Raw genomic sequence first — 6,275 nt, 5'->3', positions numbered from 1 at the left:
GTGTCACTGCTGATGGAAGCAGCAAAAGAAACTAAGTCATCTTTATTCTTTTCATTTATTGATTATACCGCTGCATTCGACCATGTGGACCGAAACAAACTTTGGATGAAACTGGACAAACTGGGAATACCTAAACACCTATTAGACGTCCTAATACTGCTCCACACAAACACCTGGATCAAAAATAAACTTGGTGCTGGAACACACCTTTCAAAACCCATAACGACAACAAAAGGACTGAAACAGGGATGTCTACTTGCCCCGATTTTATTTAATCTTTTTTTTAGCCGATTTACCTGGGCAACTAGACAAATGCTCCAACCACGCACCGAAACTAGGGAAAATCATCCTCTCAAACCTGTTATATGCAGATGACCTGTTGTTGATAAGTCGGACCCCAATGGGCCTCCAACATCTTTTGGACATAACCAATGCCTTTTCAGAAAAAAATGCACTACAAATAAACCTCAACAAATCAAAGGTGATGACTGTGAATTATAAGAAAAAAAAGAACCCTTGCTGGTACTTGAATGGCGAAAAGCTTGACCAGGTCACCACATATAAGTACCTGGGAGTAATCCTGGACTCAAATAACACCTCAAGGGCGCAGTTTAAATCTTTGCGAGGGAAGGCTACAATGACTTATATGGCTCTAAAATCATTGAAGGGCAAACTACCTGATCTGACACTTAAACCTCTTCTCGATCTATTGAGTGCCAAATTAAAACCGACCCTCACATACGGGAGTGAATCACACCACAGTAAGGATGCGGCATTACTGGACACACTCATTGCCAATTCATATAGGGCTATTTTCAACCTTCCCAAGTACGTTTCCCCGGCTCAGATTCGATTAGAATTTGGTATCCTGAAACAAACTCTAGAAAGGCGGAGCGTATATGCAACAAATTGGCATAAAATACGCAACGCAGATGCAGGATCTCTATGTGCAAACCTATGGGAAGAACTACTTCGGCACCGCAATCTCGCACCGAGAGCCTACCTATATGAATCGCTCAAAGTTCTAGGCCTGACTGAAACCTGGGAAACATCAATCGATCTCTTGTCCTTTAAAAAAGTAGCTAAAAAATCAGCTAACATCATCTCAGCGATAGAAGACAAGAAAGACCTAGCAAACCGAGCACATGGATGGCTAACGGTGGGAGCCTATGAGAAACTGTGGCCACAAGCGTACTTCAGTATTGGCATGAAAATAAATGTTAAAGAAAAATTCCTAAAATTACGACTTGGTGTACTTCCCATACTTCCACATCTTCCACCTTGGGAGAGAAATAACCCTTCACATCAGTGTCGCATGTGCAAAACCGGCAAAGAAGATATAATTCATGTGATTTGCATCTGCCCCAGCGTAAAGGACCTGTCGTTCAATCTCTTACGTCCTTTTTTTAACCTTTATGCCGTCCGGACTTGCAGACAGGCAGCCATATTATGCTTTTCTACTAGCAACACTAAATTGAACTGTCAAGTTGTGAAGTTCTTTGACCTGATAAGAAAGAGATTTAACCATGCTAGATGAACTTTTTAATTCTATGATGCTAACCATATAACTGGTAATATCACTGTAATTTTATGCACCCTAATTTTTGTTACGTTTAAGCAACAATAACTATGGACATTTTTCAATTTTGTAAAGATTTTAATTAATCATTTACAAATAAATATTTACCACTGGAGGATCTCAGGTAAGTCTTGTATTTCATTAACTTTGTCATATCCATTACTACTCAGCATTCATCAAGCCCAATATATAGCAATCCTTATAATGACTTTTACACCACACAATTTAACACTACCTCCATCAGTATTAACAAAAAAATAATGGAATTCACAATGTGTGTTGTGGCCAAATTTTCTGGCCCTCAAATGGCAGATCCATTTTTCCTCACCACCCCGTATATTCATTGGTATGTGATCAATCGCATGGAACCACAATATTGGATTATGCGGGTGTTTTTCATTATAATGTGCTATCATAGGTTATTGTGTATCACCATTTTTATTGCCCTAGAATGTTCTTGGACCCAATATTTTAATTTCTGGATCGTGCTTCCCACATATATTAAGTTACAGCGACAACTGATGACATATATCACTAACCACATATTACAATTGATAAAATATTTTAATTTATACCTGTTTAGGGTATTATACCTAAAGCTCTTAGGGGAACATGCATCAAGCTTTTTTCCGGACGCAAACGTACCGATTTGCAGAATCGTCCTGTTTGCAAATGGAAAAAGGACTTTCCTGAATCATGTACCTTTTTCCATTCGCAATGTAGGTAATCACCATTTTTTACGATTACCTAAATTGCGAATGCCTTTAGGGAATCGCAATTTGCTAATCCTTATCTGCCAATGCATGTAGCCTTTCCTAAATGCCAACTGTGCACTTTAGGTTGATTGTAATTTGTGCATGCACACTTGACATTTGTGGGGTGTGCTTCAGGGTGGTCTTAAGCCCCGGGCACCCTTAGCTTTCCATTGGCAATATGCGATTACCAATTTAGTAAATTGCATTACTGTGTAATTAGTGGCCCCAATGTCCATGCTGCAGGAAGTAATTCTTGGACAGTATTATATCAGTCATCCACATGTTCATCAAATTATTTTGATAACAGTGAGCTTTCTTTGTGTCTTCACCAACCCCAGTGTGTAGATTTGGCCAATTGCAAGACGTTTCAGCACAGCAATCAAATTTGGGATATGGGAAACTGTAGGCCAACGTGCCAAAGTGACATCAGAGGAATTCAGGATGTTGTGTGTTAAGTATGTGGAGGGCTTATTGCGTATTCCACAGTAACGGTTTAGAGGTTCAGCTATGTATTTGCCAAGAATGGGGGTGACCATAATGGTGTTGTACAATGTGTGTATGAGTGGAGACAGATTAGACAGACCTATATTTTTTATTCACCTGACTTTAGAACGTGTTCAGGTGTTTCTGTTTTCGGTTTGGATGATATTTTGGGAGGTACTTGGTGATTTACATATTGATAGGTGTACATTTGCTTATATGCCATAGGAACGCCTTATTTACCACCTGCTTTCAGTTAAAGTTGGTTATCAGGACTAAATTCCCTTGTTTCCTAAAGAGCCTTTTTCTTCCAGAAGAATCACACTGTAGGAAATCTTGCATAGGTGACAGATCCTACTAATATCTGGTTTAGATTTTTTGAAATAGCCTTCCTCTGAGATTAAAATGTTTGGCTTTTCACTCAGTATTTCTCAGCCAGCGAAACCTTAATTTAAAAAAAAAAATTATTAAGCATTCATCATGTATTTTAACAAAGATACATAGGCAGAAATATACATAGATGTCACATATATGTATCAAATGTTTGCGGTAACCAGTACTAAACAGTTACGTTTCCATCTTTCCATATATAGTAGTAACATATATTATGCAATCAGGTGTATTAATCTATTGATTATATGTATACACAAACTTACACATACGTTTCCCCAAAAGTCTCAAACCATTCTTTCATGTGTCCTAGTTCGACTACACGCAGTGAATGTACTATAAACATAGTCTTGACTTCTTTATTTATAGCCCTTTCCTTCTCCCATCAGGTGCCGTATCCGAAGTCCATGCCTCTTCGCTCACTGTGACCCTTGGTCACGTGTAACTTCCATTGGGTGGGATACTAAGTATTCTTTAAGAGGGTCCCATATGTCCTTCGGACGGGAAGGAAGCAGGAGCAGCTATGCATGGGCGAGTGTTTGTTTCTGCCAGAATAGTAGGCCTCTTATCCACGCCTTAAACTTGGGGGCTCTACCTCATACCCATCTGCTTGCCACTCTGTGCTTAGCCAGTAGGAGTCCTTTCGACGCATATTTTCTGCTACTATCTGAGATGCTAATATATAGGCTCTGATATCATCTGCGTTAATGCTGCAAACACTTGTTGGCCGTTATGGTTAATGCTACTACAGCTCCAGGCAAGGTGTAAAAAGTCTGCCTGTTCCAAAACACCCCGTCACATCGGACATTACCTCTGAGCTTGTATTTGTACATTTTGACAGGCACGTAAAAGTGCAATGCAGAAATTTGAAGTGGATAATACATAAGCAACTATTTGCGGACACCTATTCTGTTTGCATGCAGCAGCATTCCCATTGTTTATCTGCCATTACAGATCCAAGCTCCCTATCCCACCACCCTCGCGCTGCACACTGATCTAGCACCTGGTTAGTTTGGATAGTGTGCTATAAAGAGGAGACAATATGTGCTGATGCTTCATATTGCAATAGTTTATGTAGCGGGGATAGCGAGGATTCCCTAATGCCATGTCTCAGATATATGAATATATCCATGGGGGTGGGTTCTAAATTTTTAAACACTGTTCTAGCGTGCGGAATTTCCCATTTCTGTATAAGTCTTCCCAGCACTGTATGTTTGCTTTTTTGTCGTGACTTGTTTAAAGCCTGTTCCTTGAATCACTTGTATATGTGTGTGGTACACAAGCAGCAGTAGGGGCAAATATATATTTGGAGCTTTTAGTACCTCAGCTATGCGTTTCCACGCATTTATCGTGCATGTCACTGTCGTGGGGTCTGTAGTGTTGCTGCCAGTGGGGCGTACCACTGCAGCCCACGCCCCCTCCCACCTATTCCTGTGTGTTCCCCCCCTGGGACGTGCAGGGTTTTGGTTTCCCGCTTGCGTGAGCGCGGTAGCGCGCCTGGTTGAATAAATAGCCCAGGGCTCTGGGCGTGGTCAGGAGATAACTAACCACTACCTTGAATGCGTGTGTGTCTGTACCTCTGTCCAGCAGGCCCACTCTGGGACACTACATTGGCGACGAGGGGGTCTATCCCCGAACCATCGCGTGCCCGGATACTCTGTGACCCTGCCGGTCACCCTTGCCGGCCCGCAGCCTCAGCGACGCCTCCATCCCTCGCCCTGCCCGCCCGTTCCTCGGCGGAGGAGGATTCAGCGCTCGCGGCGCCTTCCCTGGCAACAGCCTACCTGCCGGCTGCCGGCGCTGCCTTCCGGTGCCTCCACGTGGGCATCTCTTCACATTCAAGGTACGGGCTGCTGCCTGCCGCTCCACACGGCTGCCCCCACGCCCTGCCTCAGTCTCTCTCGCTCTGCCTGGGGCCCGCGCTCCGCTCTGTGCACGCCGCCGGACCCGCACGTCAGCCCGGCAGTCCCGCGCATGCGCGGTTCACACGAGAGCAATACCTCACGCATCTAGCGTGTCTTCGGGATTCCGGGGCTACAATTCCTCACGCATCTCGCGGAAATAAGCCTGCCTGTGCCCCAGGGGTGCCTGCTCCTGCCTGCTGTGCCTGGGTGGCCCGAGACGTCCTGCATCTGCCTGCCAGTGCTGGGGGTGTTCCCCGCTTTGTGTTCCTACTGCCAACATGGCTAATGTGCCCCCCCTGGAGCCATTTTCCGTCACCGGCACGCCACCTTCTCAAGCATCTCGGTGGAAAAAGTGGGTTGAACGTTTGGAGACCTACTTTATTGCAGCAGACATCGCAGTAGGGAGACGCCGAGCAATGCTCCTGCACCTAGGGGGAGAGGCTATCCACGACATCTCTAAAGACATCACGGAAGGCGACCCGCCGCACACGTACGCCACCCTGCGTGATGCCATCACCAGGTATTTCGAACCTTTCACCAGCGCAGACTACGAACGCTTCCTGCTCCGACAAGCGCGCCAACTCCCGGAAGAGTCTGTCGATGTATTCTACGCGCGTCTGAAGAAATTGGCGAGCAGGTGTACACTCCCGGACGCGGAAGACGAAATTCGCGCCCAGTTCATTCAAGGGTGCGCATCTCTGAAACTAAGAGAGAGAGTCCTCGAAACTGATGCCATGCCCATGCGCGACATCCTCGCGCTAGGACGGTCCAAGGAGCTCTCCAAGGCCCGAGCGGCCCACATGGAGCCAGGTCCTGCTGTCAAGGTCAAATCTGAACCCGTGTGCGCACTCAAGACACAACGACAGGATAGCAGGCCGAGGCCTCTGAAACCCACTCAGTCCCAGCAATCGCAGTCCACCCGGGATCGACCCTGCATGTGGTGTGGTGGCGCCACTCCGCACAAAGGAGCCTGCCCTGCTCAAGGTAAAATCTGCAGTGCGTGCGGCAAAGCCAACCATTTTGCGAGCGTCTGTATGTCGTCGCAACGGAAGAAGCCCAGCGGCCCACCCAGGAGGGCGCGACAGGTGGCGCCGCTCCCAGACACGTCACCCAGCAGCGACATGGACGACGACGAAGATGATGCCGCGTCTGTCCACGTGGTGCGCA

The sequence above is a fragment of the Lissotriton helveticus genome, chromosome 7, assembly GCF_964261635.1.
Source record: "Lissotriton helveticus chromosome 7, aLisHel1.1, whole genome shotgun sequence".
NCBI lineage: Eukaryota > Metazoa > Chordata > Amphibia > Caudata > Salamandridae > Lissotriton > Lissotriton helveticus.
Note: the sequence above shows the minus strand (reverse complement) of the source record.